This window comes from Lolium rigidum, chromosome 3, assembly GCF_022539505.1.
Source record: "Lolium rigidum isolate FL_2022 chromosome 3, APGP_CSIRO_Lrig_0.1, whole genome shotgun sequence".
NCBI classification, from domain to species: domain Eukaryota; kingdom Viridiplantae; phylum Streptophyta; class Magnoliopsida; order Poales; family Poaceae; genus Lolium; species Lolium rigidum.
In genome coordinates, this window is record NC_061510.1 from 150,022,242 (window position 1) to 150,046,870 (window position 24,629).

A 24,629-nucleotide genomic window follows, 5' to 3' on the forward strand; every position below is an offset into this window, starting at 1 on the left:
CTTACTAGGATTTCCGAAACCAAAAACAGCGAGAAAACAGCAACTGGCCTTTCGGCATCTCGTCAATAGGTTAGTTCCGGAAAACGCATAAAAATGAGTGTGAACAAAACATGTTGGTATTGTCATAAAACAAGCATGGAACATCGGAAATTATAGATACGTTGGAGACGTATCACTAAGTACCTTACTAAGTACCATTATTGCAGTTTTGGTAATAAGGGAAAACAAAGACCTATTTACCAATTAGGAGTATGATATCAAACTAGTCATCAGTTAATGCTAGCAGCATCAGAATAAGTCCCAATCATTGAATTTTCAATGGGAAAGGAAACAATATTATGATATTAAAAGAAATCATGGAATTGAAGTAAGGAGCCATGGTTCAGAGACAGACACTAGTGGATTCCAGGAAGAATTTGGACAAGGGATATATTCAATTATATCCAATAAGATCACCACAGAGTTCGAGAGAAGTCGTAGTCTGCATAAGTTAGATTCACACTCCGGAAACGTGAGAGAGTTCAAACTTCGAGGACGAAGTTTAGTTTAAGGGGTAGAGACTGTAATATCCCAGGTAATGGGGTTACAAAAATAGAGGAAACAGATGTGTGCATTGCATTCATGCATAGAAAATTTGGGGAATTTTCGCGCTTTAAAGTAAAACAGTCACAGTAACTGAAGTTTCACTTGATCATGGTGGAATTGAAGTAGTTCATCAAGTCAAGCGCTATAAACCTCAATGTGACTTTACTAAAACCTTATTTTGGGTAGAGATGATTTGATCTAAGGGGTTAGATCAAATCGAATTAAATCCAACACAACAACACCTTACTCAATGATCAATTGCCTGATCTCATAAGAGATCATAAAATGGAATTCCTTGCCATAACATATGAACATTCATCTATTTGGAAATCAAGTAACAATAAAATGGAGAAAACTATTCTTCACTTATCTTCTCCATGTCTTAAACTAATCCATGCTCTTATCATAAACCCTATGATATCCATTCTGCTTTAATCTTGGAAACAATACAAGGAGATCCAACTAAGGAATATAATTCTTCTCTATTCCAAATTATTATACCTCAAACCTAGAGAGGTGAGAGTTTTGTTATAATTATTAGAGAAGCAATAACAAACCTTGAGCCAAACATTGGATATACATCCAAGTATTCAAATCACCATCTTCAAGAGGAACCCTAGAGTATTATTCAAGTCATTCCCAAATAAGAGAGACCACTCATACTAATCCTAGCTATACCTATTAAAGAATGAAGGACAACCATTGAACTAAAGTAGTAGGTTGTAAACCATTTCATCTTGGAGTGGTGAGATAACATAATATCACATGGAATAAGATTATATCCATGAATTGATAAAGTAAGGAGGAAACCAATCCAATTAAGTTAGACAAATGGAATCTTAGCCTAGATACCTAAAGAGATCTTGTGAGTACACCATAAACCATAGAATAAAACATTCCTATGTAGAGAGCTCTGATACGTCTCCGACGTATCGATAATTTCTTATGTTCCATGCCACATTATTGATGATATCTACATGTTTTATGCATACTTTATGTCATATTTATGCGTTTTCCGGAACTAACCTATTGACGAGATGCCGAAGGGCCAGTTCTGTTTTCTCGCTGTTTTTGGTTTCAGAAATCCTAGTAAGGAAATATTCTCGGAATTGGACGAAATCAACGCCCAGAGTCTTAGAATTGGACGAAGCTTCCAGAACACCCGAGAGTCGCCAGAGGGGGGCCACAGGCCCACCAGACACTACCCTAGCGCGACCAAGGGGGGCCCGCGCCCCCCTGTTGTGTCGTCGCCTCGTTGACCTTCTGACGCCGCCTCTTCGCCTATATAAAGGTCCCTTACCTAAAACTTCGATACGGAAAAACCAAGGTACGAGAAACCTTCCAGAGCCACCGCCATCGCAAAGCCAAGATCTGGGGGACAGGAGTCTCTGTTCCGGCACGCCGCCAGGACGGGGAAGTGCCCCCGGAAGGCTTCCCCATCGACACCACCGCCATCTCCATAAACGCTGCTGTCTCCCATGAGGAGGGAGTAGTTCTCCATCGAGGCTCGGGGCTGTACCGGTAGCTATGTGGTTAATCTCTCTCCTATGTGCTTCAATACAATAATCTCATGAGCTGCCTTACATGATTGAGATTCATATGATGATGCTTGTAATCTAGATGTCATTATGCTAGTCAAGTGGATTTTACTTATGTGATCTCCGGAGACTCCTTGTCCCACGTGTGTAAAGGTGACAAGTGTGTGCACCGTGTGGGTCTCTTAGGCTATATTTCACGAGAATACTTATTCACCGTTATGAATGGCATAGTGAAGTGCTTATTTATATCTCTTTATGATTGCAATGTGTTTTGTATCACAATATATTTGTGTGCTACTCTAGTGATGTTATTAAAGTAGTTTATTCCTCCCGCACGGTGTAATGGTGACGAGTGTGTGCATCGTGTAGTACTTGGCGTAGGCTATGATTGTGATCTCTTGTAGATTATGAAGTTAACTATTGCTATGATAGTATTGATGTGATCTATTCCTCCTTTCGTAGTGTGAAGGTGACAGTGTGCATGCTATGTTAGTACTTGGTTTGGTTATGTTGATCTGTTATGCACTCTAAGGTTATTTAAATATGAACATTGAATATTGTGGAGCTTGTTAACTCCGACATTGAGGGTTCGTGTAATCCTACACAGTTAGTGGTGTTCATCATCCAACAAGAGGGTGTAGAGTCTAGCATCTATCTATTTATTCTGTTATGTGATCAATGTTGAGAGTGTCCACTAGTGAAAGTATGATCCCTAGGCCTTGTTCCTAAATACCGATATCGCTGTTTGTTTACTCTGTTTACTTGCATCTATACTTCCTGCAATATTACCACCATCAACCACACACCGGTCCTGGAGAGCAAAGCACTTTTACGGTGCCGTTGCTACTGCTCACATTTATTCATACCACTCGTATTTCACTATCTCTTCGCCGAACTAGTGAACCTATTAGGTGTGTTGGGGACACAAGAGACTTCTTGCTTTGTGGTTGCAGGGTTGCATGAGAGGGATATCTTTGACCTCTTCCTCCCTGAGTTCGATAAACCTTGGGTGATCCACTTAAGGGAAACTTGCTGCTGTTCTACAAACCTCTGCTCTTGGAGGCCCAACACTGTCTACAAGAATAGAAGCACCCGTAGACATCAAGCTCAAGCTATGGTGTTACCCTCAAGTTAGTTGAGGCAACACCTGAATTTGAGGGAGAGAACTATCCATATACCCAGATGATTATATCATCATTCCCTGGAAAGAACCCTAAGTTAATATCTCAGACATTCTCCTGGGATATAAACTAATGAGGCAACCATAGTAGTTCCATCCAATAAGGTAAATTAGAAGTACTATACCCTAGCTGATCAAGACAGTGCTTGATCATGGAAGTGAGAACCTCATTTAATAAGAGATACCTTAGGAAGCCAAACCTTGATCATTATAAATTGTGTAATGATCATAAACCCTAAGAACTTGAGGTAAAGATATTAAGAACAAGTTGATCATGCCTAATCCATGATCTTGCTCTTAAGGTATGTGAGGATAAGTTAAACTCTACTAGGATAAGTAGATCCCATCCCCACATGAAATTATAGGGAGATCACTAGTAATCAAATCCAGGCTTATATCTCAATCTTAACTTGTGAATCACTAGTGAACAAAAATTGACAGTACAAAAAGCACAGTACGTGACGTGCTGGTCCGAGGAGCTACGTCAGTAACTGGTACTTCTTCTTCCTCATCACTAGTGAACAAAAATCGACAGTACAAAAAGCAAGACAAGTTAAATCTTTCGAGCACATAAAAAAGGGGAGGAGAGATAAAGTTGACTTACGAGCTGATGAGGGACTCAACATAAGGATCATAAGCTGCCTTCGGATGAGAGGGAACAACTTCTTCAGCCTTAGAAATGCCAGAATCCTCGGCTTCAGTCCTTTTCCTTTTGTTCTTTGGAGAAACAGCAGGAGGAAGGGATTCAGTCGATTCACTGGCCTCAGATTCAGCTTCTTTCTCATGAGAAGCCGCAGATTTGTGAGAACCCGCAACTTCACTTTCAGGAACAGAAGAGCCTTGAACATCTTCGGCAGCTATACCCATTTCTTCGACTTCTCCATCCTCAGGAAGAGGAGGAAGGGAAGCCATAGTAGGGTGATCCTATAAAAAAATAGCGACAAAGGGAAAAATAGCGAGACATTAATACAATGAAATGCAGGAACAATTCGGAACAAAGATAAAAATTCGAGAAGGCAAAATACCTTGGGGAGAGGATTAGTGGAGCTGTAGGGTTCCACGCGACAAGAGGAAGGAATAGGATCCCTCTTACTCAGCGAGGTAATTCTTCGAATAAGCTTCTCCAAGTCCTTCACAGAAAGATCATTGGAGAGCCTGTTGGCGTCATTGGCACCAGAATACGTCCAAAGGGGATTTTTGCGAGCCCGAAGAGGCTGCACTCTAATCCTAAGAAAATAGGCTGTGATTTGGACACCAGACAACTCTTTGCCTCGAGTATTTTGGAGCTGATGAATACGAGTCATAAGAGCTTCTGTCGCCTTTCTCTCTTCTTCGGAAGCTTCGGCGTCCCAGGAGTGGCGGCGTTGAATCTTCGCGTTTCCGTCAAAGGGAACTATGTTGTGTTCCACGGAATTGGCGCTTTCTTCGTGTATGTAGAGCCACCTCTTGCGCCATCCTTGGACAGAGTCGGGAAATTTGACGTCGAAATAATCGACATCGGTTCGGACACAGATAACTACGCCACCTATGTTGTAGGTGGCGTTGTGAGCGCCATTACGGCGAAGGCGAGAAAATGCGTTTCCAGAGAGCCCAATTGGGAGCAACTCCAAGAAAGCATTCGCAAAGTGTGATAAAAATAGAAATGTGAAGAATGGAATTGGGGGTCAGCTGGTGCAGCTGAATCCCATAGACAAAGAGAAGACCGCGGAGGAAATCATGAATTGGGGTAGAGAGGCCGCGGATAAGATGATCAACAAAACTAACCCGATACTCCATTGGAGGCTTGGGATAGCTTTCTTCACTGGGAAAGCGGATGGCGTCTTCCTTCTTCATCAGGCCGAGCCTTTTCAGCATATTGACGTCTTGATTGGAGATTTTGGATCTCTCCCACTCAAGATCTTCAGCGGCCATCTTGGACTCTGGAGTGCTGTGGCGAGTCAAACGCGCACGCGGTGGCATCCACGGCAGCGGATTGAGCAATGTATGCGAGTGCGGGAAATCGGCTGTGATTTGGGCGCAGGAGAAGATTTGCGAAGAGACACAGGTGAGCGGCGCAAGCAAGGGGATGAACGGAGGTTGAAGATAGGTTTATATAAGAATTAGGGGTCGCAGTGTACCGTTGGATGAGGAAATCGTGTGGTGAGAATGGATCTTCTAGATTCAAGGGCAAAAAAGTATTTTTACTGAGATAGGCGTTACCGTACGTGCGCCAGAAAAAGCGGAGGACGTGTGTCCCCCACTTGCACGACGTGTCAACATGGTGGGAACGATGGACCCACAAAGCAGAAAAATTTCGACCATTGATAGAGTTGAAGAAAATTTGACAAGGGAAAATATGTCGACAAGAAAAAGGAGAATGGCGACAGGATAAATTATTTGAATGCATCGGGAGCCTTTGGTCAGAAACAAGTTTTTGCCCAAATGCTCGGGGGCTACTTTGACAAGATAGTAAAATTTCGAGTATGACAATATAGAAATGTTGAGCCTACAGTCAAGCGCAAGTTCTTGGCTGTAGCCTCGGGGGCTACTCCCATCGGGAGCGCTGTTCGCGCACCCGAGAGATAAAAATAAAAAAAAAAGAGAAGAAGAAAAAAAAAAGAGAAATGAGATCATATTGAGAGATAATGGCAAAACAGTGACAAGGTGGACTAAAATGTTGAGCCTACAACCAAGCACAAGTTCTTGGCTGTAGCCTCGGGGGCTACTCCCATCGGGAACGCTGTTCGTGTGCCCGATGAAACTAATAAAGGAAAAATAGAACTGACAAGAGAGTATATTTCGAGTTATAATTAACTCTACATATACTCCCATCGGGAGAGCAATATAAGTCATATTTGACTCAATAAAATGTGCCATTCCAACAGCCGGAAAAGCACTCGACAATATATTCTCGAACGCCAAAGTTGCGATCAATTTCTGAATGCCGCAAATTCGCGAAGGTAAGACCCCAGATCTATTCTGCTGGGCGTGGCATCGCCAAAGACTGCGCTCTGCTACTTTTATCCGTATCAACAGATACGAAGAAAAATCCTAACGGACGCGTTAGGTACTCAATAAATTTGACTGGGACTCGACAGAATGGTAAGACCTTAAGCGGCACCTGTCGAAGTTTACACCAGTATCCCGAAATCATGTCCAGGGACGTGATTTTGAAGTAGGTTTTTGCGGATTGCCACTAGAGCAGTTAACTAGTACCTGATCCGTCAGATGAACTAGCCCCAACTACCAATATCCCTGTACAATATAGAATTTTATGAGAAGAAGTATGAAAGTTTGAGCTTTCGAGTAAAAATAAACAGTAGAGATTTTCCCTGACTCTATGATTCAAGCAAAATCTCGGGGGCTACTGACATAGGCATCCCAAATGGGCCCGCCGAATATAGTACCCGGGGTTTATTGAAGGCCCACTACCCGAAGAATAAGAAGACTCGAGAGCCCAAGATGTATTTAAGGAAAAGATAGAGTTGTAATAGGAAGTGTTATTTGTAATCTGGCGGGATGAGTTAGAAACCGTCCCGGACTCTGTAATCCTTGTATAGCACGAATCCCTCGGCTCCACCTATATAAAGGGGGGTCGAGGGACGAGAAGATCATCGAATCATTGTTTGCAAACCCTAATTTTCATATTCGTCGAGTACTTTTCGGCTGAAACCTTCGAGATCTACTTGCCCTCTACTTCTAACTAAACCCTAGCCTACAATCCATAGGCATTGATAAGTTAATCCCTTGTCAATTGCTCTCCCGAGTCACATCGTTGCTCAATCTACTAATATGATTTACCTCGCATCCATCAAACAACTTCTCGAGCTCATTGTACACCTCCTTGTATGCCATCATGCTATCATTAACGGCGTCACATTGGTTCATAACTTGCTGAGCTACCAATTGTGAATCGCCGAAGATTTTTAATCGAGTTGCTCCATGGACTTTCGCCATCTTCATCCCATGTATGAGAGCCTCATATTCGCTTCGTTGTTGGATGCGTTAGAGAACGTCATCCGAAGGATGTACTTCAACTTGTCGCCTTCAGGTGATATGAGTACTACTCCTGCGCCAGCCCCTTCTAGTCTTTTGGACCCATCAAAGTTCATAGTCCAGGTTCTCGATAAATCTGGGGGTCCTGTATTTTGCAACTCCATCCACTCTGCGATGAAGTCCGGCGGTATTTGCGATTTTATTGCTTTTCTTTTTCGTACGTGATGTCCCGAGGGAAAGTTCTATTCCCCAAAGGGAGACACGACCCGTAGCTTCTGGGTTGTTCAGTATATTTGACAAGGGAGCTTCATTGACCACTATGATCGGATGTGCCGAAAAATAGTGGCGCAGTTTTCGTGCTGTAGTGAATACTCCATATGCTAGCTTTTGGTACTGAGGGTACCTTTGTTTCGAGGGTGACAAGACTTCGCTCACGAAGTATACTGGCCGCTGTACTCCATGGATTTTCCCTTCTTCTTCTCTTTCGACAACTAACACCGTGCTAACCACTTGGGGTGTGGCTGCAATATACAGCGGAGAGGTTCCTTTTCCTTTGGAGCCACCGAGATTGGTGGTGTCGAGATTTTTCGCTTCAGATCCTCGAAAGCTCTATCGGCTTCTTCGTTCCACTGGAATTTATCTCCTTGTTTGATCAGCGCGTAAAATGGTAGCGCTTTTTCTCCTAACCTGGCGACGAATCTGCTCAAAGCTGCGACTCGCCCAGTTAGCTGCTGTATTTCTTTCAACTTCGTTGGCTTCCTCATTGTTACTATGGCTTGTATTTTATCGGGGTTTGCTTCAATCCCTCTTGCTGAAACTAGAAACCCCAGAAGTTCTCCTGCTGGGACGCCAAAGGAACACTTCGTCGGGTTCAGCTTGAGGCAGAATTTGTCGAGGTTGTCAAAAGTTTCTTTAAGATCCTCGATCAGCGTTGCCCCCTTTTTTGATGTTATAACGACATCGTCGATGTATACTTGCACGTTTTTCCCGATCTGTGTTGCTAAACACTTCTGCATCATCCTCTGATATGTTGCTCCCGCGTTTTTTAGACCGAAGGGCATTGTCTTGTAGCAGAACACGCCGTAAGGTGTAATAAACGCTGTTTTGGCTTCATCATCTTCTTTTAATCTGATCTGGTTATAACCAGAGTATGCATCCAAAAAGGAAAGACGTTCACAACCTGCCGTGGAGTCGATAATTTGATCGATCCTTGGGAGGGGAAAGTGATCCTTAGGGCAATGTTTGTTGAGACACGTGAAGTCGACGCACATGCGAAGGACCGTCGTGTTTTTCTTCGGCACCATCACTCGGGTTAGCTACCCATGTGGCTTCTGTAGATATCTCTCCGATAAAACCAGCTTCCTCTAGTCGATTTATTTCGATAGCATAGATTTGCGGTTTGGTTCCGAAAAACGCCGCAAAGGTTGTACGATTGGTTTCATTGTTGGATCCAAATTTAGGTGGTGCTCGGCAAGTTCCCGGGTACTCCTGGCATGTCAGCTGGACACCATGCGAAGATTTTCCGAGTTCTCACGGAGGAACTCGACGAGCGCGCTTTCCTATGCGATATCCATGTTGTTTGCGATGGATGTCGTCTTCTTTGGATCCGTCGGGTGAATCTGCACCTCCTTAGAATTTTTCTCTCGTGTTGAAAGTTGATTCTTTATTTGGCCTTCCGACGTCCGGCAGTACGTCGTAATCAGTCATGCTTTTTGATGCCAAGTATTCAGCTTGCATCCCGAAGGTTTCGATAACCGATGGAAATCCTTGTCGCACTTATCGGCTAGGGCGAAACTCCCTCTCGACCGTGATTGGTCCCTTGGGTCCGGGCAATCTCCATAACGGTATGTATAGTGTGGTACTGCCATAAATCTAGCATATGCTGGTCGTCCCAACAAAGCGTGGTGCTTGCGATGGAAAATCCACGACTTCAAACTCTAGTCTCTCGATTCTATAATTTTCTCGGGTTCCAAACTGAACGTCGAGGTTGATCTTTCCCAATGGGTAACTTGGTTTGTCTGGTGTGATGCCGTGGAACCTTGTGTCTGTTGGCTTCAGGTTTGCTAAGGATATGTTCATCTTCCTCAATGTATCTGCATACATAAGGTTTAAGCTGCTGCCACCATCTATGAACACTCGAGAAACATCAAAACCCGCAATAACTGCTGGTAAAATAAGTGCTGACTGCCCTGGTCGAGGAACTTGCTGCGGATGATCTGCTATTGTGAAGCCTATATCTTGTCCCGACCAATTAAGGTACTCAACTGTTGGTGGAGGCATTTTCTCTGCCATAAACACTTGTCGTGAGATTACTTTTTGAGCTCTATTGGACGGCCTTCCCTTCTGAATCATCGACACTGCTCCGTTGGAGTTAGGATCAACATAGGGTGGTGGTGCAGGTGCTGCCGCTATTCTGAGCTGGTGTCGATTGTCCTCTGTAATCGCGGGAGGTGGCGGTAGATGAACTTCGCTCCTAGGCTCCCGAGGGTTTCTCTGTGCTGCTCGTGCGTGAGCGTTTTCTGCACATCTGAACATTGCTTGAAAATTTCGACAATCCTTCTGCAGGTGTCCTGACTGTCTTTTCCCATTGCTATCGAGGAAAAAATGCATCTGGCACGGTCCATTTAACATTTCTTCGGGAGACACAAAAGGTCTTGGAAACCTTGGTCCACTATTTTGCCTGTTGCGGGAGTCGTCCCTATTATCGCTTCGCTGCTCATTGCTTCTCTGATAATCGTCTCTGTTGCTTCCTCCTGTATTTGCTCGAAATCCTGCCGAAATTTGCCCTGGGGCGTCATAACTTGGATACTGCCGAGGAAATCGTCGCCTCGACTGATAATTTCGACCACGGTCTTCTTCTGGCGACCTGTGTCGTTTATTGTGGACAGCGTCTTCTCCGTCTGCCCATCTATTTGCTATTTCCATCAACGCGGATACTGTTTTTGGATTGGTCCTTCCCAAGTCCTCGACAAAGTCTCCGCGCCTGATTCCCGCGACAAACGCATCTATTGCTCTCTCGTCAGATATATTTTCTGCCGAGTTTTTTATGATGTTCCACCTTTGGATGTATTTTCTCATTGACTCATCCGGCTTTTGTCGACACGCCCTCAGCTCTTCTAACGACGCAGGCTTCTTGCATGTGGACCTGAAGTTCTTGACGAATACATCCTCAAAATTTTCCCAGCTGTCGATGGATCCTGGCGGAAGTTTTTTGATCCAGGATCGTGCGGCTCCACTTAAATGTACCTGAATACTTTGCATGGCTGTTGCTCTAGTTCCTCCAGTTAGCTTCACCGTCTCGAGGTAATCAATTAGCCAGTCCTCCGGATCTTGCAGGCCGTCGAACTTTTTGAAGTGATCGGGTAACTTGAATCCTGAGGGGACTCGAGTTTTTCGGACTCTTCTCGTGAAGCATGGTAGACCGCACATATCCTCGTCATTAAGCTCCGGGGACTGCCGATGATCCCTTCTGCTTTGCCTTGCTCTATCGACCCTTGCTTGTACTCCTGTGTCTCTTGCTCCACTCGGTCCTTCAGGAACTGCCGCCGTTGCTGCCGCAGGTCGTGGACTATTTTGCCTTGGCGTTCCTTCGGGAGGCGTTGCTACGAATGCTGTCCCCATAGCTCCAACTCCTGCCAGTGCCATGTTGTATAATGTCTCCCTTGGATCTCCTGGGGGTGGTTTGGATGCGAGGATGTAGGCTTGTGTCGCCATATACCCAGCTTCCGGTGTTTTAGGGATAATATTTCCTCTTGTATCTATCGTCATAAAGGACATGTCGAGGTTTTGAACCAAGTATTCTCTTTCTGCCTCGGGTATATGTTGTAACCTTGATCTTCCTCTGTTCCGATCTTCCCTGTGGCTATCACCCGAAACTCTAGATTGTCTACTTAAATCTGCCCTTCTCCTGCTGGATGCAGAAGCTGCCTCCTTTCTCCTGTTCAACTCAGCTGTCTGTTTTTCTATTTCTCGGGCAGTTCGTGCGAGCCTATATTGATAAGCTTGCAGTTCTTGAGCTGTAGCTGTCGTCGTCATTGGTTCCGAACCATCTAAGGCTTTTGCCGCTCTATCCCAAGCTGCTTGTGGAAGTTGAACTCTGACGCGTGGTGTGGGCCCGTCATATTTAGTGCCCATACCTCTCCTTAGATCTGAGGGATCGACAAAAGGATTTCCCAACTCGTCGAAAGCCTCCGATGTTTCCTCTTGATTTTCGATAGCATAAATCTGATGATATTTTGTACTCAGATCTATGTTGGGTTCGGTGACATCATTGTTGAGATTGATGAAGACCTTGCCCACTGTGAGAGACTTGTCGATGAAGTCGTAATTGTCGACATCGCTTGAGCCATCGCTTATATATGAGTCCGCAGATGACTCAGACGATGCGTTGTCGAAGATCTTGGCGAGTTTCTCTCTTGCTCTGATGCTAACGTAATGTGTTGCCGAAGTTTCTCCTTCTGACTCAGTTGACGATGCATAGCTTGAAAAATCAGAATCAACCGCCGACGATCCCGACGAAATCGGAATTTCGACACGATACGATCCTTCCTTCTCGACGCGAAAGCGGAACCTTCCGAACGTCATCTCCAAGGGCTCCACCAGATACGCATATGCATCCAAACGGGAGGGTGGGTGAGGAACAAAATCAACAAGACCAGTAGCGATCTGTTTACCTTGATCCATAGTGTTGCTTCCGGTTGACGATGTCGAAGATCTTGAACGTGCCATCGAGATCAGATCCTTACGCCTCTAATTCCCACAGACGGCGCCAATTGACAAGGGATTAACTTATCAATGCCTATGGATTGTAGGCTAGGGTTTAGTTAGAAGTAGAGGGCAAGTAGATCTCGAAGGTTTCAGCCGAAAAGTACTCGACGAATATGAAAATTAGGGTTTGCAAACAATGATTCGATGATCTTCTCGTCCCTCGACCCCCCTTTATATAGGTGGAGCCGAGGGATTCGTGCTATACAAGGATTACGAGTCCGGGACGGTTTCTAACTCATCCCGCCGGATTACAAATAACACTTCCTATTACAACTCTATCTTTTCCTTAAATACATCTTGGGCTCTCGAGTCTTCTTATTCTTCGGGTAGTGGGCCTTCAATAAACCCCGGGTACTATATTCGGCAGGCCCATTTGGGATGCCTATGTCACTTGGTGATCATAAGTAGAATCCTACCACATCTATATTTAATTCATTCCTCAATTAAGGACATAAGAAAACATTGGAGTTAAACTTTATACTTTATATGATGAAAACCATTCATCATTCTAACCAAAGTTAACTATAAAGAGAACCATAGCTACTTTAGTTACTTAAATAATAGATTAAGGATATAAAATAAGTCTATTGGCATAAGATAGAATCAATTCTCAGATCATTAGTAATTAAAGGAGAACAACAACAATTAAGCAAGTAACCATATTACCTTGGTTAGGGAAGATCAAACCTTAGCTAAGGCAATATGATGTCACCTTATCTCTACAACCAAGAAGTATATCTAAACCCTAGTTTATGTATCACTATGGTGATCACAATATAAACCTAGGCCATAATTGAGATTCAAACCAATTACCATCAGGTTGATACCAATAGAACCCTAGTATGGCACATTAATAAAATCTTAAGCTTCAATTATTGAACCTAATACAATGAAGCTCACATAAAATCATGTGCAATTGACCAATTCCTCAAATATGAAGCCAAGTCATAATAATAACTTCCAAAACAATTGGAAGAGGAATAACCAACTCTAATTACTCAACAGGGAGTTATATCATAAATGAAAAAGGAAATTAAAACTAATACCTAAATTCTTGCCTAATTAAAAATTGTAGCAAGGCCACACACACACACACACACACACACACACACACACACACACACACACACACATATATATATATATATATATATATATATATATATATATATATAGGATAAATACTTCCTACCCACGGGTGTAGTTACACCCGTATCTAATATACTACCATACGGAAGTATGTACGATACTTTATCGGTTTGAGTATGTTTGTATACTATATCTAAGATACTCCAAACCAAGTTTGGTGAAAAAAATACAAGTGAGCCCATAGTTTGCACTATATATTCGAAATACATGCATATGTATACGTAAAAAATGAGTCTACGTAAAAAAATGTAAATATTGTCTACAAAGTAGTATATATACTTCCAAAATAATTTTATATACTTCATACTACATGTACATACTATCCGGTATGATAGATACTCTCTAGATTATGAGAAACACGCGTGGGTGTAACTACACCCGGGTGTAGTATGAATATGTCCTATATATATATATATATATATATATATATATAGAGCAAGACTATTCTCGAACCCCCCTTAAGAGTGGTTCTAGAATAGCTATTCTAGAACCCCCCTCAGGATGTTATAGACTAGTTATTCTACAACCCATCTCTAAAGACCTTCTAAACCCGACACAACCACCCAATCCCATCCAACCTTCCGCCGGCCCAACCCACCCACCTCCCGCCAACCCCACCCCACCTAGCTACCGCCCGCCAACCCCACCGCCCGTCGACCCCACCCTACCTCTCGTCGACCCTACCCCACCACCACCACCCACCAACCCCACACCTCCAACTTCCGAAGATCCCACCCACACCACCTCTCGATGACCCCACCCTACCTTACCTCCCGCCGACTCCATCCCGCCTACTATCAAACCCACGCCACATACCGCCGAACTCATTTTTGAAAGTTCGCTTCATTTTTTGGAAGTTCGCTTCATTTTTCGGAAGTTCACTTCACTTTTTTGGGAAGTTCACTTCATTTTTCGGAAGTTCACTTTTCGTTTTTGGGAAGTTCACTTCATTTTTTGGGAAGTTCACTTCATTTTTCGAAAGTTCACTTTACTTTTTTGGAAGTTCACTTCATTTTTTGGGAAGTTCACTTCATTTTTCGGAAGTTCACTTCATTTTTTTGGGAAATTCACTTCATTTTTCGGAAGTTCACTTCATTTTTTTGGGAAGTTCACTTCATTTTTCGGAAGTTCACTTTACTTTTTTCGGAAGTTCACTTCATTTTTGGAAAGTTCACTTTACTTTTTTCCGGAAGTTCACTTCATTTTTCGGGAAGTTCACTTCATTTCTCAGTAGTTCACTTTAGTTTTTTTTGGAAGTTCACTTTACTTTTCCCGGAAGTTCACTTCTTTTTTGGGAATTTCACTTTATTTTTCGGAAGTTCACTTTACTTTTTTGGGAAGTTCACTTCATTTTCGGGAAGTTCACTTCATTTTTTGGAAGTTCACTTAACTTTTTTTCGGAAGTTCACTTTACTTTTTTCGGAAGTTCACATCATTTTTCGAAAGTTCACATTACGTTTTGTCAAACAAGCTGAAATACTTTTTTTTTGTCAAAATTCACTTAGGTTAAAACAGGTAGTTCACTTTGTACACTACAAGGAAGTTCACTTGGCACCACGTAGAAGTTCACCTTTTTGCACGCCGATAAAATTACTTCTTGTGGGAATTCACTTTTGTAAAAAATGAATTTCACTTTGTACCGCGTGGAAGTACACTTTCCATCTCATGGAAGTTCACTTTAAAATACGTCGTACAACTACATTTTGTTGAAATTCACTTTGGTCAAAATGACAGTTCACTTCGTAACGTCCCGAAGTTCACATTGTACCTCGAGGAAGTTCGCTGTAAAAAATTCAACACGAAAAAGTTGCACCTAATCAATATCTTTTCAACAAAATTTCAGTTGGGACATTCCGACAAGTGGTTCAGAAATAAATCCCAAAAAACAGTAAATAAAAACAAGAAATTCGAAAAGTAGAATCATGTTTTTTTCAAATCTGCTCTTAAACTGTGAATAATTGGTGAAAATTATATATATAAAAAAGTTGCGCCTAGTCAATAGCTTTCCAACGGCATATCATATGAATCAATCCAATAAACCGTTTGGAAATTAGACCTAAAAAACTGCACGAAATTAGTGAAATCCGCGAAAATGTTGTTTTGTATATTCGAAATTATTTTTAAACAATAAAGAATTTAGAAAAACAATGAACACGAGAAAGATGCGAAATTACTATACGAATCCAATAGTATATTATATGCATCATTCCGATAAGCGATTCAAAGATTAAATTAAAAATATTGTCTGCATAAACATTTAATTCTAATGTTTCGGAAAATAGAATTATGTTTTTTCAAATCTGCTCTTAAACTGTAAAGAATTGGGGAAAATGATATATATGAAAAAGTTGCGCCTAGTCAACAGCTTTCCAATGGCATATCATATGCATCAATCCGATGAATCGTTTAGAAATTAGACCTCAAAAACTGCATGGAATTAGTGAAATCCGCGAAAATACTGTTTTGTATATTCAAAATTATTTTTAAACAATAGAGAATTTGGAAAAACAATGAACACGAAAAAGATGAAATATTACTGTACGAATCCAACGGTATATTATATGAATCATTCCGATAAACGATTCAAAGATTAAATTACAATTACTGTCCGCATAAATATGTAATTCTAGTGTTCCGGAAAGTAGAATCATGTTTGTTTTTCAAATCTACTCTTAAACTATAAAGAATTGGAGAAAACGATCTATATGAAAAAGTTGCGCCTAGTCAACAGCTTTCCAATGACATATCATATGCATCAATCCGATGAATCTTTTGGAAATTAGACCTCAAAAACTGCACGGAATTGCTGAAATCCGTGAAAATGTTGTTTTTGTATATTCAAAATTATTTTTAAACAATAGAGAATTTCGAAAAACAATGAACAAGATAAAGATGCGAAATTACTATACGAATCCAACGGTATATTATATGCATCATTCCGATAAGCGGTTTGAAAATCAACATGAAAATACATGCTCGCACGAATATGCAATTCGGTATTCCGTCGAGAAGTTCACTTGTGAAACACGCGGAAGTTCGGAAAGGGTTCGAGAATACTTATTCTCGAACCGGTTCGAGAATAGCGAGACCTATATATATATATATATATATATATATATATATATATATATATATATATATATATATATATATTAATGTTTATTCAAAAACAATGCAGTAACATAATGATTTTCTTATTATTCTTCATGAAATTGCAGTTATCAAACACCTGCAAAATAGAAAAGGATTCAAATTTTAATTTAAAACAGAATGCAAATTAGAAAAGGAAAACAGAAAATAAAAACAGAAATGGAAAAGGAAAAGAGAGGAGAAAATCTCACCTGGACCTCCTCCGGCCGCAGCAGCCCACCAACACAGCCCACCAAGCAGCCCATCAGCACCAAGCTAGCACAGCCCAACCCAGCCCAGTTCCTCTTCGTTGAAAAATCAACGAGAGGAGCTCGTCCTCATCCCTTCCTCCCGCATGGAGGCCAGCGAGACGCCGTGGCCACCTTCCCCTCGGCGCTGGCAGCCTCTCCTCGACCGACGACGTGACGAGGCGCGCCCTGGCGCCATATAAAAGCCCTAGAACGAGCCCTAGCTCGCTTTCTTCTCCCTCTGCTCAAATTCCCCAATTTCCGAAACCCTAGCTCGCTCCGGCCATCTTCATCGCCGCCGGTAGAAACCTCCCCAGGCCAAGCCGTAACCACCATCGGCACCGCCATGCTCGACTTGCTCTGCTTGCAAAAGGAATCGAGCCATGGTGATCCGTAGCGCCGTCGTCAACCTCAACTCTCCGACGGCCGGCGACAACCAATCCAGCGAACCAGGCCATCTCCGACCACGCCGTCAAGCGTGTCATGCTCCTGGTGAGCTGCTGATCTCGCTAGCATGCTCGCGGAGTTCAATTGCACGTCGTAGCTCCACCGCGTCGATTAGCCCGTGATCACTGCCGCAGTACCTCGCCGTCGAGCTTGCTCCGGCGACCAAATAGGGGCGGCGCTAGTACCGTTATGCTCACGATGAAGTGCTCGTTCGATTGATGTGAGAATTCCGCCCGCCCGAGCCCAGGAACGGCGGCGCCGTCACCGGTAACCCGCCGGCAGTGAGCTCCCAGGCCACGTTCTCTATTTTGACCAGTCCACGCCGATGTGGCGTCTGACGTGGACCTCTGGCCCACAGGTCATTGCCTCTGCGGGTAGGTTTAGCCGGGTGTATTTAGTCATTTCGTCTGAATTCAAATCCAATAAATACTAAAACTTTGCAAATGTTTAGAAAATTCAATTTAAGTCAGAAAAATGTAAATAAGATATTAAAATTCTTAGAGAAGAAACTCTATCCAATAAAAATATAAAATGAAATTTTTATTTTTAATAAAATTCAATTATTTAATACTTGTTATTTAAGCCTTTTAATTTTAATTCTATGTCACATCCCGAAATTTTTCCAAATTTTGGAATGTAAAATAAAAATAAATTTAATGCTTGATTGTTTGAACTTGATTGAAAATTCACAAAGAATTTAAAACTTTTTAAAGTTATTTAAAAGTATTTCCCAAAATGGTGTTTTCAAGTACCTTTGGTTTCAAAGTATTTTTACTCAACCATAGTTTGTTTTAAGTATTTGAAATTATAAAAAAAAAATCTTGGGAATACCAAATCCCTAAAACCCTAATTTGAAAAATGTGCATAAAAGGACCCTTTTTGGTCTACCCTATTATTTTGAAAGTTTGAAAAAAATTATTTATCAAATAAAATAAGTGCCAAAGTGTTCTCCACTGAATTAGCTTTGTATTGATATTTATTCAATTTTTTTGAATAGGTTTTGAATCAATTTGAATTTTGCAAATCAAATAACAGAGAAGAAATCGGAAAAAGGAATTAAGAAAAATGAAACGACCCAGCCCAAAGAAACCAGCTGTGGCCTCCTTCTCTCCATATGTTTGGGCCTACCCAGCCTGGCCCAACTAACAAAACGAGCGAACCAGTCCATGTAGGCCATCGATCATCTTCCTCCTGGAACTAGCCTACACTGCATGAACGTAAACGTTCCATGGCAGTTACCTCTCCCTCATCAATTTCTCATCAAATCTGTGACTGTTTCTTCCCGAGTTTAATACGAATTTTACTCCCAATTAGGTGGGCAACTTATTCAGGGAATTACTTCTTCTCTTTATTGCCTTAATCACCTAGACTAAATTAGTGCCCCGAATGCCGATGGTTGGCACACGTCTCCCGATCTCTCACCTCAGTGCATACCAATGCGAACCGTGATGTCCCCCGTGTGCCTCTTGTCCTTCTCCACCACTTCTCTTCAGAAAGTTTGTACTAAGATGTCCTGCACAACCCATGCCGACCATGCCATTGAAAACCACAAACTCGAGTTCATCGCTAGGTTCCGCCGTCCTCGGGGATCAGCTCGTCGATTCCTCGCACCAGGAGAGTCTCCTCGACGTCGCCTACCTCCAGGACATGGTGCTGCCTGATATAGTTGATGTTGGACGCGTCGCCGTTGTTCCGCCGGTCATGGCAATGGCGTCGTCATTTCTCGTCGGTACCAAGGGACGCTGATCCTGGTTCTTCCTTCTCTCATTTTCTCTAGACTTGTGTGCATATCTTGATGCCTTTCTTTCTCTCGATTCCCAGCCGGAGGTTCTTACACGACGACGCACCGAGGCTGATTTCCGATTTTCCGTACGACGCCGCCACGGGGAGCATCATCAAGAACCTGCACCCATACTCACCACAACGCACACTTCAGTTTCTGCTACCTCCTTAACTCTGGCAGCCACTCCTTTGAAGCTTCCAACGATTTCCATACCAGCGCCGCGCGCTGTCATGGACATCAACATGATCTACGAGTACACGATTTGTTGGTATGGTCCTAACCCTGCCTTTTTCGTTTGACTGAGTGAACCCTGCGATAGTGCTAGTTTCGATCCGATATATTCAGTTGCATGTCCATTCATTTGAATTGGAGCAGTACACTTCAAAAGAAACACAGTGTCTCTACTAGGCCTAGATTCGTATACGCATACAGATTCTAAGATAATATCTTAACTGAACTGACGTTCTCATGTTCCGATCGATCAGGTGAAGATGGTGCTAGCTAACTCACCTATGAAAACTTCGAAATTCCGTAACTATAGATCTAGAGCTCCGTTTTGAATAGTTGTTCTTGCGTTAAGTTTGTAATTAGATTCTCTACAACTTTCGTTTAGAAAGTTTCTCCATCAGAGCAACTTTTTCGGACAACTTTTCGGACACCATTAGAATTTTAACCGCAAATTGTAAAATCTATATCTTGAGTTCTACACGTCGATTTTCGACAAACTTAATACCGTTGGAATCAGTAAAATTCCTAGATCATTCTAGAATTTTTACATGTCGGTTTTGCACACTTTATTTTCGTGGTATTTTTAGGATCCGCAATACCGTTCTTCGACTATGAAAATCATTTAGACACATCCATCATGTTCCTTGATCACATCTATGCACAACATATTATCTTAGTCCATATTATTCAAATAGCAATTGAGTTATTTGAGTAAATTTTTATATCACTAGTTCCTATCTAATCTTTTTCCTTGTGCCATTGGTGAGTGTTGTCACACTCTCCATAATGGTATGTTGCTTTACGCCATATGAGACTCATATGATTCTATCATATGGGCCATTCCAATTATCATTCCGGTGTAGCAAATAACCCTTGATCATATGCCCTTGTCAATCTTTTCCTCCTAAGCATTTGACTTGGATAATCTTTTTTCTTTCAAAGTACATGATCTATCAAACCATATCTTGCAAGCCAAACCTCATGCCACACCTTAGTACCATAGAGAGTTTTTCAAATTGATTGTCTTGATTGTATTATGTTGTTATGAATTATGTGTTTATGTTGTGTTACCTTTTATCTTATAGTTCGTATGGAGAGCGACGTGTTTTGTTGAAAGAGAAGTGAACGCTCTTGACTACCAAAAAGGCAAGTGACACACCCTCACAAATATCCCAGTTTTTATCTATGCACAGTAGAGATTTTTGTAGTATACATGTGTAGGGTATATGCTTTGCTATGCAATCCCACTAGTCTAGCTACCCCTACTTGACTACTTTGTCGCCATTAAATTTAGTTGTTGCTCAGCTATGTTATGAAATGATTTTGTTAGTGAGTTATGGAAAAACAACTAAGTTTAATGAACTACCTGGGTGGAATTGGTATTGCTCGGATTATGTTGAGTGGTTCCCTGGGGTCATGTCGTCGAATCTCTGAACCGCCAGGTGTATCGCACTTGTGGACGGCCACCCAGGAACAAAGAGATATTAGACAACCTTGCTCATTAGCTTACCGTACAGCCACATGCTATATGGGCTCTGGCTTGACGGAGTACGTTGTGTGAACCTGGGCCCTACGCGACATGATCATGTAGGGGAATGTAGGTTGGAGCGGGTCCGTAGAGGATGGTCTGGATGATCACTTCGGAAAAGTCTCGTCCTAGTCGACATCTGTCCATTTGAGCAAAATGTGCATCATGGAAGAAGAACAGACTAGGTCATGTGGGTAAATTTGTACAACCTCTCGCAGAGTGTTAAATCTAAGTACTTAGCCGCGTCCCCGGTTACGGACAATTTGAGCGAACTGACAAGGATCCTGTTCGAAAGTCTCCTCATCCCAACTTCTTAAATTAAAATTTGATGGGTGAACAAGGGTAGGAGGAATTCACTGGTTTCCATCAGTGGTATTCCAGGTTCATTGATTTCTATCAATGGTACCGCCTAATTAGAAGGGAAGAAAATGATTTGACAATTGATAGGAGAAAACTGACTTTATGCAAATCATACCTGAGCTCTACCAGCCAAATGTACACTTAAGTGTTAGGTTGCCATTTGAGTCCACCATAGTGTCATCTTGCCAATACATTCAAAGTATTGACCATTCGTGGCTGTAACTTTTCATGTTGCAGATGTTTTGAAAGACAAGTGAGTTACGAAGTTTAGGGTTACGAGTCTATCCTCGACATGCTCGCCTGTGGCACATGAAGACGAAGGACTCCATGCTGTCTATGTTTGTTCGTTGTAAAACTCTGATGATAGCTAGCCTTGTGCTATGCAACTTGTAATCCTTTATGTAAATTCTGGATCATACGATGTAATAAAGACCCTTGTTTCTTGGTATTACATCCTGTACTGTGTGTGCTAGCGATTGATCCAGGGACTAGCACAGATACGCACAGAGATCGGCACCTTGAAGGGTGAGGTCGCTACATTCTAAATGCTATAAAAATTCAATAATTAGAAAAACTTTATAAATTAAATAAAAACCAGTAAATAAATAAAGAAAACATTAAAACTAATTTTATTTATTTTTTAATTTGATAAATCCTTATTAGAAAGATTTAAACCCTGATTAATAATTACCCTAAATTATTAATTGTTCAAAAATAACAAAGTGGCAAATTCAATATTATTTTTATTTGCAAAGCTATTAATAACTTCATCCATAATGAAGTTATTAATCCAAGAACTAATTGACAATTAGGAAACCCTAAGTTCCATATTGAATTGAGAACACAAACCCATAATTTTATGTGGGATACTAAAACCCTAATACCATTAGGAACCCTAGCTCCATTAATCCCTATGAACCCTAAATTGTTCTAAAACTAAACCCTAGGTTATACCATGTGATCATCCTACTTTCTTTTAAATCATAGAACCATATAGAACCTAGATACCTGTCATGTCCACATAAAATGTAGAAGACCTATCACTAATATATGGGTATCCCATGTGTTCATCTTCATCGGACCTAGATAATCAAGTAGGATCAACCAAGTGTAAACCCTAGATCCTATTACCAAAGCCATCATCCTTATTTATCCCTATTTAGCATCACACCATTGTGATGAACTCTATATAGCAACCATGCTTAATATTTGGCATCAATTTCCATACACCCTAAACCCTAATAGTGTAACATGTTTATAAACCACCTTATTTAGGAACCAATTATTCTTTACTTGATGAATTCAAAAGTAAAACCTAGGCAACCTCAACCTTAATTGTAATACTTCTTATTACTTAAGAAGTATGTTCTTCAAAAGTTATTCTTTTGAAGAAAATAAGGAATCATAATCAATCCTGCCTAATAGGACCTATAGCCAATAACCAGCTATCACCGGCAAGGTATACCAACCTTGATAGCAACTATTTATAATAAATTGCTCAAGATGCTTAGGCCTAACTCAACCCTACAAGTTCTAGCTATTGATGAATCCAACCTGGTTGGGATCCATCAAATCCTTACCCTAGAAACTAATTGGAACCCATAGTAAAACATAGAACTCCACAACCATAATTATCATACTTGTTCCTCATTAAAGAACATGTTCTTCAAAAGTTATTCTTTTGAATTATATAATAAGTAATCATCAACCATGCACTATAGGACTTCAAATTGACAACTACTTTTTACTTATTATACAACTATTATCCCTTGGTGTGTATGATTGTTACTATGCATTTTACCACTTGCTTATAATTCTAAAACAACACAACCCTGAATAAGAACCTTGTTTGTGACTCACTCTAAAAGTGCAACAAACCCTGAACCAATCATTACCACTCACTAATCCTAAATCATCGGGGTTAGGTCACGCTTAGAGCGAATGCATTCCATACTTATGCATTATTGCATCCTTGCCAATCTTTTAAACATCGTCCTTACCGGACGATGATGCTATTTCAGAATTTGGAGTTATTGCGTATCGAAGACCTTGTCTGCATAATCTTGCAGTCAAGAAAGGCAAGTTCATCACTTGCTCATGTCATTTGAGTATTTTTACCAAATTACTTGCAAAGTACTATGTTTATCACTATTGCATAAAAAGCAAAACCACTATTTTCATAACTATGAATATGACTATGTGGTGGGCAATGGAACCATGGATTGTGTTGATATGGTGGAGGTTCCATTGCAAGGGTTTATATCCATCTAGGATTAAACAACAAATGTCGTCCAGATGATTCTTGTGCCGTAATACCCGTGTTAACCATAAGATCGGAGTGGGACGGAGTAGTCAAAAGTGTTTCCACCTCTCGTTCATCAACGTACGCGCTTTACCGTAGTACACTTGTAATCCAAGGGGGCAAGCGGTGAGGCTGGGGAGTCCTAAGTCCCCACGGCATTGTCCGTAGTACACTTGTCGCCCGAAGGAGCAAGCAGTGAGGCCGGGGAGTCCTAAGTCTCCACGGTATTGCGGTCTATGAGGGGTTGCAATGACCGGCGAAGGTATCAGGCCGTCGTGCAGGGTATTAGTCGAGGTCGGATGGTATCCTTTGGATACGCTGACCGGCGAGGACCCAAGGTCGGAATTGCAACAAAGGGTGGGTGTTCGAGGTAGCGGAGGAACATGATTGGCTAGACCTTATACCGGGCCTCACACCAAAGGAAGTGTGGACGAGCATGCGGCTCGGTTGGCACCAAGGTTAAGATCTCATATGGGTAAAGCAGCACACCTCTGCAGAGTGTAATGAATCGTGACCTGTCGCTCCCTGTTCCGGGATATGGAACTGCGAACGCTGCCGGAAAGGAACTCCATGAAGTTCTAGTAAACCGGTGAAGGCTGACGGACATAGTTCTTCTGAATAGAAGCAACCTTTTGAAGAAATGGTTATGAAAACCTGCATTGGTATTAGACTTTCTGGTCTAGTGATGTAGCTAGTGCATTAAACACCTCTTCCCTATAATGAACTTGTTGAGTACGCTCGTACTCATCCCACTCTTAAATCCCCTGCTTAGATATGGAGGCATCGAAGGAGAATCTACAGTGCAACTCGAAGGCCGAGGAGTCAACAACTACTTCACGAGACAGGACCCTGTCAGAGGAGTCAGATACCACATCCAACAAGGAGAAAACCTAGTTTAGCCATAGAAGGGAACTAGTTTCCTAAACCTAGATCCTAGTTAGCTAGAATCTATTCTTAGCCTCTATAGCTAGTTAAATACTCTACAAATAGAGTTCGTGATAAGACTAGACTACGAGTCGTTCTTCTGGAGTTTATTTGCAGTGTTACCTCATTGTAAAGTAGGAGGCTGTGTGGATTTTTTGTAAAGAGTCAGTATTGTAATTCTATAGACATGCCCTGGACCCGCATATGTTTCTGTTGTACCACTCTGAGCGATATAATACTAGTGGAACGGTGTTTCATTGGCGTTATATCAGACTTGCATACTACACCATGCAGTGGTATGCCGGGTCACCACACATCTTGGTAATAGGTTAGTCCCAAAAAATGCATAAAAACATTATAAAGTGTGAATAAAACATGTAGGTCTTGTCATAAAACTAGCATGGAACATAAGAAATTATAGATACGTTGGAGACGTATCAAGCATCCCCAAGCTTAGTTCCTACTCGCCCTCGAGTAGGTAAACGA